This window comes from Zingiber officinale, chromosome 1A, assembly GCF_018446385.1.
Source record: "Zingiber officinale cultivar Zhangliang chromosome 1A, Zo_v1.1, whole genome shotgun sequence".
NCBI classification, from domain to species: domain Eukaryota; kingdom Viridiplantae; phylum Streptophyta; class Magnoliopsida; order Zingiberales; family Zingiberaceae; genus Zingiber; species Zingiber officinale.
Window position 1 is genome coordinate 95006243 of NC_055987.1, and position 23872 is coordinate 95030114.

Consider the following 23872-nt stretch of genomic DNA (forward strand, 5'->3'; position numbering starts at 1 on the left):
CGCCGCTCGGAGACTTCATCCTTATTTCTTGGCACATACAATCATCGTCCGGACAAATGGTCCATTGGGAAGAGTGTTGTTGAACCCAGAAGCGTCCGGACGGCTCATCAAATGGACAACGGAGTTGAGCGAATTTGACATTCAGTATCAACCCCGTTTGGCGATAAAGGCACAGTTCTTAGTAGATTTTGTCACCGAAGTGCAAAGGTCAGAGCTCGAAGCTATGTGGAAAATATTTGTGGACAGATCGTCCACTCAGCTCGGGAGCGGGATTGGCGTGCTATTACTCTTTCCCCAAGAAGAAAGGATGCACATGTCCGTCCGGCTGGACTACAAAGCCACCAATAATGAAACAGAGTATGAGGTGCTCATAGCCGGTTTGCAAGCAGCCCAGCATGTAGGAGCCAGTCAGGTTACAATCCATTCGGACTCTCAGTTGGCCTCTCAGCAGCTCTCGGGCACTTTTGAGATCAACAACGCTCGGCTCAAGCTCTACGCAGAAGCCTTCGAAAAGCTCAAGGCCAACTTCAGAGAGGTCATTATCCAGAAAATACCCCGAGCGGAGAACCAGGCTGCAGATGAGTTAGCCAAACTTGCAAGTTCATTATCACCGGTCGTCATACAGCAGCCAATTGAACAAGTATTCTTGGTGGCGCATATCGACCGGATGGAGGGTCTCGCTTTCCCAAACGACTGGAGGATAGCCATCATGGAGTTTTTACGCTCGGGTGCGACACCGTCCAATCGGGAGGAAGCCCAGCTATTGAGGAGAAGAGCCGGTCAGTTCACACTCGTTGGAGACCAACTCTACAAGAAGGCTTTCTCCCGCCCACTTTTGAAGTGTGTAAGCTCGGAAGACGCGGAGTACATCCTCCAGGAAGTGCACCAAGGATCATGCGGAGGACATCCGGGCGGACGATCGCTGGCCAGGAAGATCCTGCTGGCCGGATATTTCTAGCCAACCCTACAAGCAGACGCCGCTCGGACCGTCGCGACATGCCTCTCCTGCCAGAAGTACCACAACGTCTCCCACCGACCGGCGGAGGAGATGAAGGCATCTACAGTCTCCTGTCCGTTCGATCAGTGGGGAATGGATATCGTGGGTCAGTTCCCTATGGCGACCAGTCAGCGGAAGTTTCTACTGGTGGCGGTCGACTACTTTTCCAAATGGGTGGAAGCCGAGTCGCTGGCGAAGATCACCGAGCAAATGGTCAAAAAGTTTATCTGGCAGCATATAATCTGTCGGTTCGGCATTCCTTGCCGGCTCATATCTGATAACGGACGACAGTTCGTCGGGAAGCAGCTCGAAGAATGGTGCAAAAGTTATGGCATTGAGCAACACTTCACTTCCATGGCGTATCCTCAAAGTAACGGCCAAGCGGAAGTAACCAACAGAGAAATACTTAGAATTCTTCGAGCTCGACTTGACCACATAGGAGGGAGTTGGGTGGACGAGCTGCCAGACGTCTTATGGGCTATCTGCACGACCCCAAAGGAGGGAACGGGCGTTACGCCCTTCCATTTAGTGTACGGAGGCGAAGCAGTTATCCCGATTGAAGTCAGCGTCGAGTCCGTCCGGATTCAGAACTATGATGATGATAACGCCGAGCGGAGAAACACGGAGTTGGACTTGATCGATGAAGATCGAGACAAGGCGTCCGTCCGGCTAATGGCGTACCGGTAGAGGATGAAGCAAAACTACAACCGGCGCGTGATCCCCAGAGCATTCCAGGTCGGTGACCTAGTGTGGAAGAAAGTAAAGCCGGTCGGGGACGTTGGCAAGCTGGAGGCTCCTTGGGCGGGTCCCTTCAAAGTCATTGAAAAACTCCGCTCGGGTGCCTATTATCTGGAGGATGAGGACGGATGACAACTGGATCGACCATGGAGCACGAACCACCTCCAGGCTTACCGGGCGGGGTGAAAGGTGCGCCAATGTAATGTACGTTGTATATTTTTTGTTCGATTGTATATTTAAAATGCAAGAGTAAAAGATCCGGAAAATTAGCACAAGTATAGGGCATCATCAACCGAATCGGAAAACCGTCGAGCTCCGACGTTAAAAATCGAGAGTCGCGCCGGCGACTATAAACCCTCCGGTCGGAAGACCGTTGAGTTCCAACGTTAAAAATCGAGAGTCGCGCCGGCGACTATAAACCCTCCGGCCGGAAGACCGTCGAGCTCCGACGTTAAAAATCGAGTGTCGCACCGGTGACTATAAACCCTCTGGCCAGAAGACCGTCGAGCTCCGACGTTAAAAATCGAGAGTCGCCCCGGCGACTATAAACCCTCCGACCGGAAGACCGTCGAGTTCCGACGTTAAAAATCGAGAGTCACGCCGACGACTATAAACCCTCTGGCCGGAAGACCGTCGAGCTCCGACGTTAAAAATCTAGAGTCGCGCCGGTGACTATAAAGCCTTCGGCCGGAAGACCGTCGAGCTCCGACGTTAAAAATCGAGAGTCGCGCCGGCGACTATAAACCCTCCGGCCGGAAGACCGTCGAGCTCCGACGTTAAAAATCGAGAGTCACGCCGGCGACTATAAACCCTCCGGCCGGAAGACCGTCGAGCTCCGACGTTAAAAATCGAGAGTCGCGCCGGCGACTATAAACCCCCGGAAGGCCGCCGAGCTCCGACGTTAAAATCGAGAGTCGAGCCGGCTATAAACCCCGGTCGGAAGACCATCGAGCTCTGACGTTAAAAATCGAGAGTCACGCGACTATAAACCCTCGGTAGGAAGACCGTCGAGCTCCGACGTTAAAATCGAGAGTCGCGCCGACGACCCGGCCGGAAGACCATCGAGCTCCGACGTTAAAATCGAAAGTCAGCGGCGACTATAAACCCCGGAAGACGATCCTCAGACGTTAAAAATCGAGAGTCGCGCCGGCGACTATAAACCCTCCGGCCGGAAGACCGTCGAGCTCCGACGTTAAAAATCGAGAGTCGCGCCGGCGACTATAAACCCCCCGGCCGGAAGACCGTCGAGCTCCGACGTTAAAAATCGAGAGTCGCGCCGGCGACTATAAACCCTCCGGCCGGAAGACCGTCGAGCTCCGACGTTAAAAATCGAGAGTCGCGCCGGCGACTATAAACCCTCCGGCCGGAAGACCGTCGAGCTCCGACTGGAAGACCGTCGAGCTCCGACGTTAAAAATCGAGAGTCGCGCCGGCGACTATAAACCCCCCGGCCTGAAGACCGTCGAGCTCCGACGTTAAAAATCGAGAGTCGCGTCGGCGACTATAAAGCCTCCGGCCGGAAGACCGTCGAGCTACAACGTTAAAATCGAGAGTCGCGTCGGCGACTATAAACCCTCCGGCCGGAAGACCGTCGAGCTACGACGTTAAAAATCGAGAGTCGCGCCGGCGACTATAAACCCTTCGGCCGGAAGACCGTCGAGCTTCGACGTTAAAAATCAAGAGTTGCGCCGGCGACTATAAACCCTCCGGCCGGAATAAGACAATACAATAAAGAAGTCAACTTTTAAGTCGTTTGGCCGATCAGTCAAGTAACCAAAGTACTTCGTGAACATCCGGCGAAAATCCCGTTTGCGAAACAGGATATATTCAGCCGAGCGGACTAGCTATGCAAAATACTTCGTAAAAAACCCCCTTCGAACACAAGAAAGGTGGGATGAGAGGCGAATAACGAGGAGAAGTGAAGGAACATGAAATGAACGGCGATAGTTGGCGAGCCGAGTGGATAGCACTCGTATTGATTAGCAAAAGAAAAAGCAAGCAAAAGGATAACATTAGAGAAATTAAGGCCGAGCGACCGAATTACATATATACTTCTATTCTAGATAATCGTAAAGATCCTTCGGGATGGTGCTGAGAAGTGCCGCCTGGTCTTGAGCTGGGATGATGGCGGAATCGGAGAGTTGCCCCTTGGACTTCAGATAAGTTGTGGTGGCCGTCATAGCGAGCTCAAAAGCTGTATACATCCGCTCGCATACTTTTTCGGAGAATTCGACCAAGCGGATGTAATTCAGCCTCAAGGCGGTGACCCGATCTGGCTTAGCATCTTGGTATTCTTTGAGAGCCGCCCGGGAAGCATCGGCGGCTGCCTGATGTTCTTGCAAAGTAGCCTCGAGCTTCTTCACTTCGTCCGATCGGGCCGCCTTCTCGCCGGCCAGCTGATCCATCAGCTCCTTAACTTTTTGCTCCAGACCCCGAGCCTCAACATTCTTCTTCTCCAGGTTAGTAATGGTCGTCTTCTTCCGCTCAGTCGCCAGGCTTATTTTTCGGTCAAGTGATTTGACCTGTCGATCGAGCTCGGACAAAGTGTGCGCCTGGTCGACCATTTTCTTTTGCTCCGCCGCCAGCAAAGCTTGGGTCTTTTTGAGCTCTTTCTGCAGCTCGGCGTAAGAGGGGCCTTGGGAGTCGACCGGGCCACCCGAAGCCTTCAACTTCTTAAGCTCCTCGTCCACCATAGCCAGACGATTGGAGACCGCGATCTCCTCCACCCCATCTCTGGCATAAACAAGAATTGTTAATTGCCGATCGAAAAGAATGAATAAAAAACTTAGGAAGAAAATGCACTTACCCCGGTGGCCTGCTGCATGTGGCTATTGGCCAGGTTGCTGAGCGGAATCATAGCGACGCGTGCCCGAGCATCGGACCACATCTCGGCTAAGGGCCCCTTCATCGTGATTATGTGCTCGGGCACGGTTGGCCGATCGACTTCGGGCATCAGCTCTTCTATGGGCAGATGCAGGGAGACCCTGACGGTGCGACGCCGACCGGGAGTCGTATGAGCGGAAGCAGGGGACGGATCGGAGGCCGGCGCAGAGAACTGGGACAAAATTGTCTAACGTTGGACTTGGCGGGGAGTGGGCGGAAAGGTGCTGACAGGAACGGGCTCAAGGGGGTCCGCGGACGCATCCAGCTGGGATGGAGTCCGATCGGACGAAATCGCCTCCACCTCTAGAGCTTTGCCATGAGAATCGGCAGTGGTCCGTTCGGCCGGCTGGACCGCGGAAGTAGCCGAGCAGAGCGGTGTCTCTGAGCGGCGCCTCTTTTGTCGGAGAGGGCGCTCCTCCTCCTGAGCGGAGCCTTCCTCCCGAGTGGAAGGCTCTCGACTAGCAGTTGCGACAGCCGCTGGCTCTGGGATAGAAGCCTGAGTGGCCGACTCCCCAGCATTCGTCTCGCTCTCCCCTTCATTAGAGCCGACCGGCTGAATGCCAAGCGACTCCATCTCTTTGGCAGCCGCGGCCTCGAGTGCCGCTGCTTTCCTTTACAAGATGCCAGTCATCACTGACTCCATGACGATGTCCGCTGCAAAGGAAAAAGGAGAAAATCAGTTAGCAATTAAAGCGAATGCACAAGTAAAATTCTTATCGAAGCCGCTCGGAAGGGGGGTCCTGATCGGACTCAGGCTGAATATGTACATCACTCCTTCTGGCAGGAACTTAGTGATGTCAAACTTCAGACCGGCTAGCATGTTGGCGGCATAAAGATAGTCCGGCCGGGTCTTGAACCTTTTGAGCTCTGGGGAGATTGGCGGTCCGACCTGCCATTGGGTTCGGAAGGAGGCCCGCTCGGGAAGGCGAATATAAAAGTAGAATTCTTTCCAATGCTTATTGGAAGAGGGTAGTTTATTGAAGAAAACTAAACCGGGCCGAGCCTGGAACATGAAAGTGCCCAGCTCGGATTGTTTAGAGTAGTAGAAATAGTAGAAGACCTCCGGTCGGAGGGGAATGTTGTGGATTTTGAATAGAACGACAACGCCGCATAGAAGGCGGAAAGTGTTGGGAACTAGGCTTCCGAGCGGAATGCCAAAAAAATTGCAAACTTCAGCGAGGAAGGGATGAATGGGAAATCGCAGACCGGCTGTGAACTGGTCGCGGAAAACACAGAAAGCTCCGCGCGGCGGTTTGTGTGGCCGAGCGGAGGGTGTGGGTAAGATAATTTCAAGGTCGGAAGGGATGTCAAAATTATTTATCAGAACGTCGGCGTCGCGCCGATCGAAGCGCGACTCCATGGTAGTATACCATGGGCCTAGGGCTAGATCTTGAGGTTGGGAGGAGCTAGCCATTGTCCGAGCGGACGAAACCAAAAAAGACGAAAGGAAGAGGATAAAAAGAAAAAGATGATAGACGAAACAGTGCGCAAAGGACGAGAACTCGACAAGAAACGCAAGGCTAACAAAGAGAGAAAGTAGGAGAACCTTACAATGAAACGGAAGATCGAGGGAAGAACGCCGAAGATCGTAGGAAAATAGAAGAACAGGGTCGCCGGAGTGCTGAGAGCGAGAATCTGTGGAGCACGCGAGAGAAGAAATGCTGCGAAGGAAGGATGCGAAGCCTTTATAGGGTGGAGCCCGAGCGGCCTCCACCGTCTGATTCAGGTCGCGAGAACCGGAGCATGCATCACGCCGTCCATTTCAAACCGCCTCGATCTCGTCACCCGCGGCGTCGCCGCCGTACGATGACAGCAGCAAGGCCACGTGGCATTCCACCACGGGAGAGCATTTAATAAGCGCCTTACCAAGGCACATAGCGCGTGTCTGGCCTTAATGTCGAAGATTGGTGCAAATTCCGAAGAGATCCGAGGAATGTTGCCGTTGACTTAACGTCGTAGCTACCCACGTGGGAGTCGAGCGGAAGATAGTTTCACGGAGACGTCGCTCGGCGCAACTAACAGTCCAGTCAGTCAGACTAATCACTTCCTTCGACTAGACTTGAAGGGGAGGCAAGTGATCCAGCAGTAAGGACGGGGGACCCCCTTTGAGGGAAGTCAACGCCACGTGGAGGTCAAAGGTCAAAAGGCCGACCGGAAAAGGAGGGACCGACCGGCCGAACGGGGTATAAGTAGAAGCAAAGACAACCCGATGGGGAGTCGGGTCTTCGACGCTCATGGTGAACAGGGTCATCGAGCCGAGCGGGTAGCCCACTCGGCCGAGGCATAAAGTAGTAATGCTGTGAATAGTTTCATCCGAGCACACGACCTGGAATCTCCCGAGCGGATCCGTACCAAAGTCCGGTCGGACGTGATGGGATTGCCGAGCGGCCGGACGCTCGACGCGGGAACAGAAGAGACAAAAGGACAAGGGAAACATCTTCTGACAATATCGGGAAACATCTTCTGACAACAGGCATGCCCAGCGACCAAGTCATACGCTGAACCTTACGACAGGAGGTTCTGCCGTCCCATCAGAGAGGTGCTCGGACTGTAGCGGTATGGTGTTAGGCAAGCTCCTCTGACAAGCCCATACCGAGGTATGGTAAGAGGACACGTATTCACCTCGGTATGTGTGTATAAGCCTCTTTACAGCTCTATATAAGGGTCCTCACACTTCGCCGGAGGTACGCATTCTCTGAGATTCGAAGCCACCTCTTCATAATTTCCTCTTGCCTGACTTGAGCATCGGAGGGTCGTCGCCGGGAACCCCTTCCCGGCCCGACTTCTTTGCAGGTTCGCTGGAGCTCCATACGACCAGTCAGAGAGCCACGTCATCGGTTCATAGAGCGCCACATGCCCAGCGTCCATCGATTCAGCGTTCGGACAGGATCAGTAGCAAACTCGAAGGAACCACGAGCTCATAAGGTAAGTAAACACATTGAGCGCAAGTACCACCTGATATGAGACATCGTAAAGTGAGGAGAAGTTGTTGCCGCCAAGATTGCATCAGCAGATAACCTGGCAGATCCTTTCACTAAGGCCCTTCCGGCGAGAGCTTTTGATGGCCATGTTGAGGGGATGGTAATCACATGTATGGCAGCACATATGGCAGCATAGTCTTTTAATATAAGTGGGAGATTATTGGGATGTATACTATAAGCCTAGTTTTTGTATAAACATCTGTTTTTGAGATATTTTGAAATGAAAATCACTTTGGTCAAATTTCTGCATTTTATATTTATATATATGTCGATGCAGTTGTCCATTTAATTTATATTGTAAATAACATGGTGTGTGGTGTCACACAGAAGATCATGTTATCGGTTCCTTATAGATTATAAATAGTAGCTCACAACCAAGATGAATAGGGGCAAACCATTGGAACGGTTGTAGTGTAATTTGGTATTAGTTTGTCTTGACTATATAATTACACTAGTACACTATGTGTGTATTAAGCAGGACCATTTGAGGTTGTTCAATTTATACTGATTATATAAAAGAACAAAACCTCTATTATTATGGATGTGCATACTCTTAATCCCGATATAATAACAAACACATAAATTTAGTATTTATTTCTTTAACTTATCAATGGGTGAGATTTGTTCGTTAAATCAATAGGCCGATAAGTTGGGAGATAATACCATTTATATGATGTGTTGTTGATTATAAAGGGAAACTGTGTCCTATTTATTTAGGTTAATGATGTCCCCTTGAGAAGCTAATAAGGATTATCATGTAAACCCTGCAGGTGGACTTAGTCCGACATGATAATAAAGTTGAGTAGTACTACTCTTGAAATCAAATGTTAATTAAATGAGTTATCAGTAACTTATTTAATTAATGGGCATACGATATCTTAAACACAGGGAGATTAATGTACTCATGATAAGTAAGAGCTCATATTGTAATATGGGATTGATGTGGTAGTTCAATAATAACCCTTTAGTGGTATGGGTTATTATTGATGAACTTGAGTTGAGTATTCGGGTCGAACACAGGAAGCTCAAGTCCATCAGGAGGCTAAAACCAATTCCTCCTCTCGGTCTCTGTTGTAGCCTCTATAAAGTCTCGCATTCACCCGTTTTGGTTTTGCTTTCTACCCAAGAAAGGGGTCGGCCACATCCTTACTTGGTGCCCAAGCAAGGGGTCGGCCAAGCCTTGCTTGGTGCCCAAGATAAGGGTCGGCCAAGCCTTGCTTGGTGCCCAAGCAAGGGGTCGGCCACAATAGGAATAAAAAGGGAGTTTTTATTTAAAACAGAATTTTGTTAAAAATATTTCTTTTTATAACTATTTACAATGGTTTAAAAAAGAGATTTTAATTTTGTTAAAATCTTTTCTTTTTTGTAACCATCCAAAATAGGAATAAAAAAGAAATTTTATTTAAACATAATTTTGTTAAAAATCTTTCCTTTTTAGCCATCAGCAAAGATTATAAAAAGGAGTAGGATGTAGTCCCTAAAACATAACTTTCTTATTCTCCACAATCCCTTCTCTCCTTGTGATTGCCGCCCCCTCTCCTCCTCCTAGGGTCGGCGGCACAATCCCCTCTTCTCCTCCTTGTGGCCGGATCCTCTTCTCCATCAAGGGTCGGCGGCACTTCCTTGTTCTCCAAGGGCCGGCAGCACTTCCTTATTCTCCAAGGGCCGGCAGCAAAGCAAGAAGAGGAAGAAGAGAAAGAAGAGGAAGAAGATTAGAAGGTGCCCCATCCTAAAGACTCCTTTTGTGGCCGACGGTTTTGGAAGAGAAGAAAAGAAGGGTGGTGTTGTCTTGGTAGATCGTTGCCCACACGACGTCCAAGAAGATGAGAGGAATACGATAGAAGATCTAGAGGTCTTTAGCTACGAAGAAAGGTATAACTAATTCTTTAATTCCGCTGCGTAATTGGTTTTGTTTTCTTCGTATCGATTTTGGATATCAATTTTGAATAACAACACAAGAGGTCAGCGATCTTGTACTTCGATCAAGGTGTGCTTTGATCATTCAAGAACTTGATTAATTAATCAAACACATGTTTGATCGAACGTGCGGGTTGCTAAGAATAAGTTCTGTGCTTGTAGAAATTTTGTACAGGGGATTTACACAGAACAGAATTCCCAGCGCTAACAGACCGAACGTCGATGATTCTTATAAAAGAGAGCTCGAGGTCCAAGGTTGTGTAACGTTGTTTAGTTCGAAATTAATCACTGTGCTAGCTTCTGCTAATCGTGCTACTACTCTACAACTTGCAAGCTGCTCCATCCAGAAGTGTCGACCAAGCTTCGTCTTTTATTGTCGATATATTTATTCTTGCATTGTACTTAAATTGTTACAAGATAGTAGGGTGTTACTATCTTGCATATTGTACGCACTACTTCTTTCCGAGGTTTTCTGAAAGAAGGATTTTAGTGGATTGTCCATCGATGCGGTCAAGGATCGCGGGCCTTGGAGTAGGAATCGACCTAGACTTCGAACCAAGTAACTGAACTGTTCTTTATTTTTCCACTGTACGACTTTATTTTTAACAAGGAAAAGAAAACTTTTAAAAGAGCGATATTCCCCCCCCCCCCCCCCCCCTCCCCCCTTCTATCGCACTCATTCGATCAACATACTCTTGTCTTTTTTAGTAAGATAATGATTTATCTGTCTGAATCATAAGGTTGTATCATTAGGGGCTTGTCTAAGATATCACTAGAGGCTTTTCTAAAATGTCATAGCTTTGCTAGAGTTAAGATATCAACAGAATTTTTGAATCTCAACAACTTTATTTTCATTATGTGTATTGATTATAAGCGAAGCAGAAAATTTAGATGTCATCTTTGTACTTGGCAATACTTAATCTGTTTCATCTCATGCTAATATGTGATGAGCTCTACTCCTATCATGTAAAGGTGGTTTAAAACTTTGTAAAAATTCCCTAGTAATTCAAATGAATTTTATTGTTGGCAAATCATAGTCATTTAGTAGAGATTGTGTTACTATACCAATTATTATTTTCACTTACAAGATAATGTAATGGGCAAATGCATATTCATGGATTTATGTGTATTAAGAACAATATTCTTTAAAAGTAAAGAATAATAATCATTATCAAGTAATGATGAATGAAAGAGAGCCTTGGCGCAACGGTAAAATTATTATCATATGGCCAAAAGATCATGGGTTCGAATCCTAGAAACAACCTCTTGCAAAAAGCAGAGTTAGACTGCATATAATAGATCCTTCTCTGGGACTCCGCATGGCGGGAGCTTCGTGCACCGAGCTGTCTTTTTGTTTATCAAGTAATGATGAATAAAGAATAATAATACACTAAAATTATATGTGATAGAGAAAACATTATTGAATGCAAATGATAAACAAAGGAGAAATAAAAGAGACACGCATATTATCAATGCCAAAGATTATGGACTATCAACTATGAAATTTATTTTACCATAATTATGCTATTAGATGTGCATATATTATTATCTAAAATAAATTATTGTAATTAGTATATTAACTATATATATTTTCTTACTCAACATAGTTTGTACAACAATTCCTATTTAATGGAAACGATCCTCAAGAGAAAGGCATTCAACCATTCACTCAAATTCATAGCTGAATTTTTGGATTTATGTGAGTTTTGCTTCTGTCCTTCAAAATTTTCTGGTATGTATTGTTATTTTTTTTTCTTATCAACAACCTTTTTCTTGGATTTTTTTTTTTTGTCAATCAACTTGTGATTGAGAGTATTGCATTGAGATTTCTAGTTCAGTTTTTTTTTTTTTTTGGAATGACTATTGAGATTTTTTTTTTAAAGAATACCTATGAGACCTTGGTTATGAAATTTATTTGAAAAAAATTATGCAACATCATAATTTCAGTTCAAAATGTTTCTGAAGGAAAAGAGCTTTGAAGTCACATTGATGGGTCTTCTATGGCTCCTGAAGAAGGAGCTCAACCAATGGGAGACAAAAGTTGCTCGAATTATCTCTTGGCTTTTTGGATCTATTGAAGCCTATATGGTGAACAATTTATGCCCCTTTGGTATAACTAAGGAGATGTGGGATTATCATAAGCGAATATACCATCAAGATAACACTGCAAGATGATTTCCACTAAAGCTTGATATTAGTAACTTCAGTCAAGATGATCTCTCTATTGAGCAATATTATTCTGGATTTCTTAATCTTTGGAGCTAATATTATGTATTATCTATTCAAAGGTACCAAAAGAGGTCTTAACCTGTATTCAAGCATGTTGGTGCAATATCCCCTGGGTCAAGGTTGACCAGGTTGACTAGGCTTGAGTTGGTTCAAGCCTGAGTCAAGATGTTTGGGTTTCGATGTTTGACAATACGTGGAGATTGCAGGTGCAATCATCCGATTGAGGAGATTGCTGGTGCAATTCTCCTCTGGTCAAAGTTGACCAGTTAGGTATGAAGAAGAGTCAAGTAGGTCAAAGGGTTGACTGGATGCTTGACTGGGAAAGTCCTAACTGGAAGTTAGACAGCTGAAAGTCCTGGTGAGTGAAGTCAGGCAGTTGGGAAATCCTGATGAGTGAAGCCAGGTGAAAGACCTAGTGAGTCAAGCTAGGCAGGTGAAAACCCTAGTGAGTGAAGCTAGGTGAAAGTCCTGGTGAATGAAGTCAGGCAGATGGGAAGTCTAGTGAGTGAAGCTAGACAGATGGAAAGACCTAGTAAGTGAAGCCAAACACGTGGAAATCCAGGTGGGTCAAAGTTGACCGGACACTTGGTGTTGGGAAGTCCAGTAAGTGAAAGGATTGACCGGATACATGGCACGAGGAAATCCAGATGGGTCAAGGGTGATCGGACATCTGGTGGAAGTCCAAGTAGGTCAAAGGATTGGCCGGATACTTGGCACGAGGAAATTCAGATGGGTCAAGAGTGACCAGACATCTGGTGGAAGTCCAAGTGGGTCAAGGTTGATCAGACACTTGGCACGAGAAGAAAAGTCTAAGTGGGTCAAAGGAATTGACCGGGCATTTGGTGAAGAAGTCCTAGCAGGTCAAGATTGACTGGATGCTAGGCATAATGTTCCAACAGGTCACGGTTGACCGGATGTTGGAATTGGGGGCCTTGGACTTAAGTTTTAGCAAGTCAAAGGTGGGTCAATCGATCAACCGATCGATTGAACCGTAGTCCAATTGATCAGTTGATCGATTGGAGGTGTGACACGAAGAAGAGTTGGCCCAATCGATCGGTCGATCGATTGGGAGTCTTTATCGCGCGCACAGAAGCGCTCCCAATCGATCAGCTGATCGATTGGGCATCTCCAATCAATCGACCAATTGATTGGGGACTAGATTTCTTTGCTGCCTACCTGCTGTCTGTCATTGTACCATCCAACCCATCTGCTGACCACGAATTTGAGGCGTAACCACAGTTTGAGTGACCTCACTGCAATTCCTCTATTGTCGGATGCCAATCAGTTGTCTCCCTGTGAATCCATTTCCCCCACATGCCTGTGCCACCATGACTGATTGTGTCTTTTTTGTCCCAGGCTCGGCTTAAGGCATAGGCCATTAAGGCCTATGCCTAGGGCCCCAATTTTATTGGGGCCCACTAATATCAAAAAAAAATTTGTTAGATTTAATACTGAAAATTTAATTCTCTGCCATAACAACAAATTTTTTCTGCCATAACAGCTGTTAAAGTTTTGGACTTTTCGTTCGTGTACAAGAGTCAACAACAATTAATTCCAACATATACATTCATTATAATTCCTATTATATCTTCTCTTATAATCCTATATACAGCTCTACCGAATTTTAATTTTTTACATCACATTCTTCTTCTCATATTCTCATCCATATTCTCATTCATTTTTTCAAGTCTCATTCAATATATTTTTTGTTCCTCGTCACCTCGTCGGTAGTTCTCTCAATCTCAGAAGACGTCCTTCACCTTCTTCAATCGTTCGGTAATATTTTTTTCGATCTTTTTTTTTCTTGAAATGATTTTATTGTTCTATATAAATAATAAATTATAGATGAAATGGACTCAAATATCGCTGGAAAAATAGATTATTTGTAATTATATGAAATTTTGTCTTCCCATTGTTTCTTTTCTGTTGCAAGCAAATTACTACAATCACAAATCTGATTTATGAATTTAAAAAATTATAAAATATGATTTATAGATTTTTAATACTCTTTATGTGCACCTATCTGATTTATTATATACTTGTTTTGTGTAGTTCATTATAAACTACTTAAATTAATCAAAATTTAATATTTTATATTTTCTTATTATATTTGTGTAGGTAATAGTCAAAGTTTGAAATATCATCAAATTAAAACTACACGATGGTTTCATTGTTGATTTAATTCTACGTAATTTTATTTTGATAAAATAGTAGGAACTTATATTTTCTTTTTGATTATTAGTTTAATATAAATATGTCAGTGGAAAAAATATGATTCTGGATATATAAAACATATGAAAAAAAGAAAAATAGAAGAATTTATTCAATCTCAAAAAGGTGCACTTGATAGATTTATTATTAATAATCAAAATCAAAACTCAGAAAATAATACAATTGAAAATTTAAATGAAAAACTAATTGAATTTCTACCAGAAGATAATACTTTAGGACAAAAAGAAATTGATCAAGAACTTTCTAATGATCACCAATTGAATTTATCAAATATTAATATTAACGAAAAATAATAATTGTAATTCAGAAGAAGAAAAAGATAACTTAATAAATCATGAGGATAATTTTTTCAATAATATTGATGAAACTATTATTCAAAATATATAATCCAGCACAATGAAAAAATATAAATACAAATTTAATAGATTTATTAGTTGAAAAGGGTCCAATTAGATAAATCAATATTTCTTTTCCAAACGATGAAAATTCTAGACATTTTTCTACGATTCATTACGTTCAAAAATTGCCAAATGGAGAGAAACATGATAGAAAATGGTTAATATATTCAAAAGAATTAGATAAAGTATTTTTTTTGTTGTAAATTATTTAGTCAAAAATTAATTACAATTCAATTAGCAAATGAAGGGTGTCGAGATTGGAAAAATCTTAGTGCCAAGCTTAAAAGTCATGAAATAAGTAGTGAACATATTATAAATATGAATATTTGGTTTGATATTGAAATGAGATTTCTTAAAAATAAAACCATTGATCAAAATTTACAAGAAAAAATAAATAAGGAAAAAGAACATTGGAAGAATGTATTAATAAGAATTATAGCTATAGTCAAAAATCTTGCAAAAAATAATTTGACATTTCGTGGTAAAAATGAGAAAAATTATCAAGATAATAATGGAAATTTTTTAGGTTTAATTGAAATGATTGCAGAATTTGATCCAATAATGCAAGAACACCTTAAACGTATTAAAAATGATAAAATTCATAATCATTATCTTGGTCGTAATATACAAAATGAGTTAATAAATATATTAGGAAAAGAAGTAAACAATATTATAATTAAAACAATAAAAGAAGCAAAATACTTTTTAGTTATACTTGATTGTACTCCCGATGTAAGTCATCAAGAACAAATGTCTCTTATATTAAGATGTGTAGATATTTCAACAAGTCCAATCAAAATAGAAGAATATTTTATAGAATTTTTAAAAATAGATGATACATCAGGAAAAGGTCTTTTTGATACGCTTATTAATGTAATAAAGAAAATTGAACTAGATGTAAATGACATAAGAGGACAAGGATATGATAATGGGGCTAATATGAAAGGTAAATAACAAGGCGTATAAAAGAGATTGTTAGATATAAATTCTAGAGCTTTTTATACACCATGTGATTGTCATAGTCTTAATTTAGTACTATGTGATATGACTAATTCTTGTCTCAGTGCTATAACATTTTTTGGTGTGATACAACGTATTTACTCATTATTTTCTTCTTCTACAAAAAGATGGAAAATTTTACAAGACCATGTTTCTAATTTAACTCTTAAACCATTATCACAAACATGTTGGGAAAGTCATCTTGAAAGCGTTCAAGCAATAAAATATCAAGCTCCACATATAAGAGAAGCTTTATATAAATTTATAGAAATTAGTGAAGATCCTAAAACAAAAAGTGAAGCAAATTCTTTAGCAACATATGAGTTTGAAAATTTTGAATTTTTATTAGGTATGGTTATTTGGTATGATATATTATTTGCGGTTAATACTGTTAGTAAATTTTTACAATATAAAGATATGAACATTGCTATTGCATTAGATCAGATAAAAGGTCTTGTTTCTTTTTTTAATAATTATAGAGAAAATGGATTCATATCTGCTATGATTTCTACCAAAGAGATTGCAAATGAAATGAATATAGAACCAAAATTTCGTGAAAAACATGTAATTAGAAGAAATAAACGATTTGATGAGAATAAAATTAATGAGGTGATGCTTTCACCTGAAGAATCTTTTAAAATTAATTACTTTAATTATATCATTGACCGTGCTATTTCTTCACTTCAAAGTAGATTTGAACAATTTAAAATATATGAAGATAATTTTAATTTTTTATATGACGTAGACAAGTTAAAATTGCTTGATGATGAATTTTTAAAAATAAAATGTTTAAATCTCAAAAACTTTTTAACACACGACAAGTTATCTGATATTGATGGTTTAGATTTATTTTTAGAGTTACAAGTTTTAAAAGAAATAATAAATCCAGAATTAAAAACCGCACTTGAGGTATTAAACCTTATAAAAAAATTAAATTATTTTCCTAATGCATGGATAGCTTATAGAATATTATTAATTATACCTGTTAGTGTCACTTCAGCAGAAAGAAGTTTTCAAAATTAAAATTAAATTAATAAAGCCTTATTTAAGTTCAACAATGTCTCAATAAAGATTAAATAATCTAGCAATTTTATCGATTGAAAAAAATTTATTATCAAAACTTGAATATAAAATTTTAATTAATAATTTTATATCTCAAAAAGCTAGAAAATTAAATTTTATATAAAAAATCTATTTTTAAATTAATATTTTATTTTTTAAAAAAAAAATTAAATCCACTATTGTCGATCTCAAGTCCGAATGAAAAAGGGTGAGGAAAAATTTTATTAAAAAATATTAAAGATCTAAAATTTTTTTGGAAACTTTGAGACGGCCCTGCATGCAACTTGTTAATTTACTTTACTGTGATGCAACTAGGCATATACTTGATGCATCAAAGTGTTGGGCTATTAGAAAGTAACATGTACCAAAAATTAGCAAAATGAGAATGCTAAGGTGCCCGCGTGGCGTAGATAAATGAAAGATAAAAGTCAATGCAATTACATGTAGCTCCAATAGATGATAAGAGAAATTAGGTTGAGATCATGATTTGAAATACTGAGTCGTATCGCTTGAAACCGGCAACGGTATTTATCATTCCAACATGTGACCGACACCCAGTGCCGCAACTACGGGGCCGTCGTGACCTCACGGCAGCCTCACGAGGTCATAGTGAGGGTGCACGACGGCCCTACGTGGACAGTGCCATGACCCCCCGGCCCTCCGCGCTTCGCGACCACCCTTCGAGGGGCTTAGAGGGTGCCACGACCCCACGACAACCTCCGGAGGTCATGACACTCGCGGCTATTATCGGGATTTCATTTTTTTAATGTTTAATTTTTTTATTTTGCAAATATATATTTTTATAAATAAATTAACTGTTAATTATAAACATAATGTATTATTAATAACACTTATAAAATATTAAGAATTATTTAAAATTTTTAAATAATTTTAAAAATTAATAAAATAATTTAAAAGTTTTAATATATATTAAAATTTGAATGTGAATTTAAAAAATCTAATAAAACCAAATAATGCTTAAACCTTTCAAATAAATTTTAAAAATAAAAAATTTACAAATAGATTTAAAAGATAATTTAAGACCTTCAATAATTTTATAATTATCTTTGAACCTTTTAAATAATTTTATAATTTTAGATTTAATTTTGAATTTTGAGAATTACTTATTTTAAAATAACTTTTAAAAAATTAATAGGCATTGAGAAAATATTGAAATATGAACTCAACAACTCAAAATATAACATCATTGAGCATATTTAATAATCAAATATTAATAAAATTAATATACAATTATATTTAAAATTTTTAAAAAGGACAAAAGTTGTATCGACATTGTACGATACGATATTAAAATTATATTGTTTCGGTCTAAAACTGAAGCTCTGCACAGATCAAAATTTTAAACCATAGTTGAGATGGTACGGATATGCTCAAAGATGATTTTATAATTAGGGTTGAAAAATGATAAACGAACTTAATTAATTTGAATATTATAAGGATATAGTTTGTATAGAGTTCAATGACAGGAGAATATTCATGTAGTTGACCTTATGTGTCGGTTTTACAATATTGGTTTTGTCTACTAATAACATCAACCGCCTTTAGCACCTTCTTAAAACAACTACTAAATAGTAGTATCTACTACCTATCAAACTTACACCATTATAAGAAGCACATTCTTGTTTTTTTTTTTTTTTTCATATTGTTACATCCAACATAGTCCAATAATCTTATTCGAGTACCTTTTATCTTCCTACACCCACCATTTTTTAGATGCTTTGTTAAAAGTCCAAATTATTCAATCTCAGTCAAATGATTCTATGAGCATGCACTTCCAACTAGACCGCCAAACATTTAAATGCAAAGGAAATTTCAAGTTGTTAAGGAGGATCTACTTTCCCTTCCTTAATTAAGGAGTGATGTGAGGTCATCTCCTCTTCATTGACTGAAGCTTGTAAAACAAACTATGCCAAAGAAATGCTTCATTTTCTAAATAAAAAATATTAATTCTTAGTGACTTTTCCACTTCTTTAGTTACATGCATCTAGTAATGTAAATAAATATAAATATGTATCGCTACTGATTTTGTAACACAAAGTATATAAGAATAAACAGATTTAGACGGATTTAAGAACAGAGCAAGACATACCTGCACAGTGCCCAAACACATTTCCATGTGGAGGATCAAACTCTTTTCCAAGGGCAGGACCATCTTTACGGTAAGTTTTCTTCAAAACATGATCCCTAGATTAGATAGATGACAGAATTTTGTTATGACTACTACTGAATTGAAGAAAATTGTAAATCTCTTGGTCTGCTACTGGATTCTTATTATCAGAATTTTTCTTTCTTCTACTGCTGCATAAACTCTGAATTTTGCCTGTGTAAGTGTTCTCATTCTTCAGCTTTATCTTCATCAGTTCCCTGTCCAATTCCATAACTGATTTGTGATAGATGGCCTCTCCTGTCCAACTAATGTAGAAGTGACCTTTAAATAATTTGAAAACTTTGTTAGATAAACATAATTCTTATATCCTTCTCTTCTTTATTCTTGTTTTACTTTTACAACAAAAGAAGTAAGGCTGGGAGAAAAAGTGGATGATAAAATCATACCTCATACCCTTTTGTTTAAACTATGAAATTTCTGTGAAAGAATATTTATCCTTTTATGGTTAAAAAGTAAGGATACAGCATTTCCATCCTTGTTTTGCTGATTGAGATTATTATTGGAATGGTTAATTTGCGCTTTGTTTCTTTCTGTCAATGTTAACAATATAATTTCTGGTTGAGAAAATAGATGAATTCATGGAAGTGTCCTGTGAGAAACCTGAGGCTGAGAAAAGATCCTTTGTGTCATTTCAGTGAGATGTCTTTGTTTAGTTTTTATAATTGAGTCTAATTTCACTGTTCAAATTCATGGATTTCATTAAAAAATATATGAGAGGTATTGAGAATATTTGGTTTATTGTTTTTTAATGACTTCCTCATTTATGGTTAGGCTCCTAACGTTTGCAGGTTGTACTTGATTTGGATGAGACTTTAGTTTGTGCATGAGACATCTGGTCTTCCGTCTGCAGTTCGTATGCAGGCCATTGAAGCTGGTCTAAAGTGCTTTGAACTAGAATGTATATCTTCAGAAAAGGCTGGTCTTATGACTTGCCTATTTTAAATTTTCAGCATCATCTTAAGGTCCATTTGTAATTTTGCTGACAATTATTGAAGGATGCCGATGGAACACCAAAGGTCAACCATGTCACTGTCTTTGAACGTCCTGGTTTGCACGAATTCTTAACACACTGTAGTGAATTTGCAGATCTTATTCTTTTCACAGCTGGCCTTGAAGGTTACAGTTTTTGGTGCTAGTTTTCTTCGTTGCGTGTGTGTTTTAAATTTTTTATGCTTCTGTACGTAATTATTGTTTGCTCCCTTTTGCATCAGGTTATGCTAGTCCTGTTATTCACAGAATAGATGTTGACAAAAAATTAAGTCATCGGCTATACAGGCCTTCGACTGTGAGCACGTAAGTGAAAGTTCTGTGCATGAATTCACACTCTGCGTTATAAATAATCTCTATAGCTGCACATTTTGACTGTGATTATATTTCGAGTGTTATTGATCATGCATAGTCAATATCATGGAAGTTTTAGCCATTGATATTCAAATGGTACTTAGTAGAGTGCACAAACATTGTCCTATAGTTGTTGGCCAACATATGTTTTTTCCCTAGGTTATACACACTAATGTTCCTGAAAAGAAAATAAGCTTTGTTTTTTTTTTTGGTTGAAAGATAGTTTGTTGGAGAGTCAAAGTCTCATAAAATACAGATTAATAAAAAATATCGATTCTTCATGGTGTAATTTATGCTTAAGATGTTATTTAATGTGAATTACTAAATCCTGCACATACTATACATTATTGTTCAAGCAAATGTAATCCGTTTCTGTGAATCAGGGAACACCAAGAACATGTCAAAGACCTTACTTGTGTATCGAAAGACCTCTCCGCACGGTTATTGTCGACAACAATCCATTTAGCTTCTTGCTCCAACCTTCCAATGGAGTACCATGCGTGCCATTCTTTGTAGCACAGCCTTGTGATAATCAGGTAACAGACTTGGACTAATATCTGCGCACTAATTTTCTTTCTTTCAATCTAATAAGCAAGTACTAAACAAATCCCTTATCCATCAAAATATTTTCTTTGCTTACAGCTCATGGAAGTCATTCTTTCCCTTCTGAAGTAACTTTCATTTCAGAAGGATGTCAGACCTGTTCTATATGAAAAGTTTCACATGCTCGAATGGTTTGAACACCAAGGAATCCCCTCCATAAACCCTAGTCTGTGAGACATCATCGAATTCCTGCTTCGAAGCTCCTCTTACTGGAATGTACAGTAAGTATTTTAATATACACAACACAGGAACCCTAATTCAAGGGGGGTCCCTGCTTGTAGATAATGATTGGAAGAATCTCCTGAGCGTCAAGGAGTGTCGAAGGACCAAGATTTTATGGCTCGAAGGAAGAATTCTGAGATCGTAATGGACAGTATCTATTGTTTTCATGGAAACATTAAATTCTGGTTGATGTTATTGCTGATTTATAGGGCATTACATTTGCTTAGGAAGATTACTTCAAACGGGAAGTGGAGCTGTTTTTGTATTTTATATTATTCTCATTGATCTTTGTATGAAGCAACTTCTTCTTATTCTTCTAAACCCCATAGATCAAAGGATAGATATGGACCATCTGTCCAATTAAAGAAATTTTTACACCTCAAATAAAATAGTTTGAAGAAAAACTTGATTTTTTTAATCTAGATATTAAACTCTTTGAATAGGCAATTGACTAATCTTGAAGATGAATGATCTGGTCTTACAAAAGATTTTAGTTCCATAACTAATTCAAAGCATATACTAGTGATAGAAACAAAATCAAGTCATTCAAAGCATGGAACCAAAATCAAATAACACCAACAAACAAAGTATGTTTAATCTAAAGTCAGTCGTCATATTTTAAAAAACATCCAAAAAAATGATAATAAAAAAGCAAAGTTTTGGGTCTCACTCATGTTCAAATAGTTTGCAATGTCTTACTTTTTTTTATTTTGTTTTTTTGCTTGTTCTAATAAATGATCAACCTTTTCTTCCTCCTCCCATTTGTTTGCTTCTAATTCACCAGAAATGCTTCGGGCAGCCATTTACACCACCGAAGAACGCCATCTGCTCCTCGCTGTCGCGTTCGCCGGGATGTCGTATTAGCCTCCTCATTAGTTCAAACAAGGACTTGGAACGGACTACCTGGACTAACACTGGATACCTTGAGTATTTATTGTGGCTAAATAAGCAAAGCATGTTGTCTGCTATTTTAGTGAGCATGGAAGTTCTTACAATTTCGGGAAGGAAATACATAAAAGTACATACAAAGTTATGAATTCCAGCAACTTCAAAGCAACAAACAAGAAGCTAAAACTGAAATCAGGTGGTGAAATCTACTTTCTTCCACACGGTGCCAAGGACAGAGGTCACTGGAATTGAATTCGAGGTCCCTAGAGGCGGCACTGGAGGTGGAGGACAGGAGGTCGATGATGCTGGCTGGAGACGGCACTGGAGGTCGGCAATGCTAGATGGAGGCAGCGCTGGAGGTCGACGCTAGAGATGGCGGCGCTAGAGGGAGGTGCAGGCGACGAGGGAGGCACGGGAGGGAAGCGACGCTGGAGGGAGGGAGGCGATGTTGGAATTAGAAGTGGCTAGGGCTTTTTTTGGGCGTTGGCGCATGCACGTGCAAAGCACGTGAGGGAGAGTTTTATAGTTTGCTATGTGGTCCAGGGGTGGACCAAGAATTACTGATCCAAAAGATCCGCCCCCCTTTTTTGGGGAGTTGTACTCTAAACCTAATACAATAGTTGACATCCTAACTAACCAGCAATGATAAACCTATATAACGCATTGTCAATTTACGCTACAAGCATTACCTTCTACAGAATAAACATGCATAAAGAAATTAATCAACGTCCTGTCTAATTATCAAAGATACAAGTGCATCTATCAATAGGCATAACATGAAAACATAAAAAGTACCACAAACACGCATAAGAAAAGAGCAAGATTCAAACAAATATAATTGAACTAAACAAACTTGAACAACAATAAACAAAACATAACTATACATAATTGATAAACTTGCACCATATTATCACACTATGATATAAGATTAACAATCATGCATAATGAAAGTAAATAAAGTACCAAAATTAAACAATCTAACATGCATCATAACATAATTATAAAATCAAACACGAAGATAAACTAAATTAACTAAACAACTCTTTCATAATCAACTCCAACCAACTACCCTCCGCCGACACACCAAGGGCCCAAAAATGGAACCACCAATGCCGGTGAACAACAACAATAAGGACTAAAACTTTGATCTATAGCTCCCAATACACGAACCACTCACAGTTGACAGCACCATTTAAGCATAAAAGGAAACAACAATCTTGTTCAAATTTGACCAGAATTGATGAAGAATTGAGGTTGAACATTGAAGTGTCTATTGGAAATTGGGATCAGCTAGATGCTTTTGCCGGAATTTGGTGTAGAACTGAGGTTGAGCTTCCTGTCGAGTGTTGATGAATTGTGGTTTCTGAGAATAGGCCAGCATTCGCAATCACGTCCCAGGGATTCCGCAGCCGCCTCACAGTTGGGATTCAGGGAGGAGGCTCGTCAGAGAAGAACTAAACTCGTAACCAGCCGGAGAAGAGAGAAGAACAGTATGCTTCCTCTGTTGGAAGCTCCCTGCTTTCGCAACCACATCTACGGGAAGTCTTCAGAGGTAAGGATGGCTAAGGGACGCCTTGCCGGAGCAGAACCACTCCGGCAAGGAAACCCTAGATTGAAGCCGCTGCTCCTTGAACCGAGAGATGAGGGACTCACCACCGCGCCGGAGCAGAACCACTCCGCCGGTAGAGAACACTAAGATTTTGCCGCCGCTCACAGGGGTCGTCGGAGTCGCCGCCGTCGCCGGATTGGAGAAAATCGTGGAAGAGAGAAAGGGGCGTCGGGAGGAGAAGTAAGAAAAATGCGCACAGTAATTAAAGCGTTATTTGAACTGGACCAAACTGAACTGAAACTGCACTGTTGGACTGGAGCTGAGCCAATTGAACCGGACCCAACATAAATTAGGGTTTAAGGGTATTCAAATTAGCCCCTTCTCCTCCTCTAAACTTTTGGCAATTGAACCCAGCCACAATAGGACGGTGCTCCTCGTCTTAATTATTATCTCCCTCATTTTTTTTTTCAAAATAAAATATAATCAAATAATATTTAAAATATCCATAAAATATATATGAATTAGAATGAAGACTAATTCAGATCCATATTCATGAAATATACAAAAAAAAATATAGATCTAGATACATAAAAGATAAAAACATTGCTAAATCTTAATAAAATAATATATCTAAACGATGATTATC

At 40.3% G+C, this 23872-nt stretch overlaps 1 pseudogene; it reads left to right on the forward strand.

Moving 5' to 3' along the window:
- The first annotated feature begins 19478 nt into the window (after positions 1-19478).
- Positions 19479-23373, forward strand: LOC122000354 (annotated as a pseudogene).
- Positions 23374-23872: the final 499 nt, after the last annotated feature.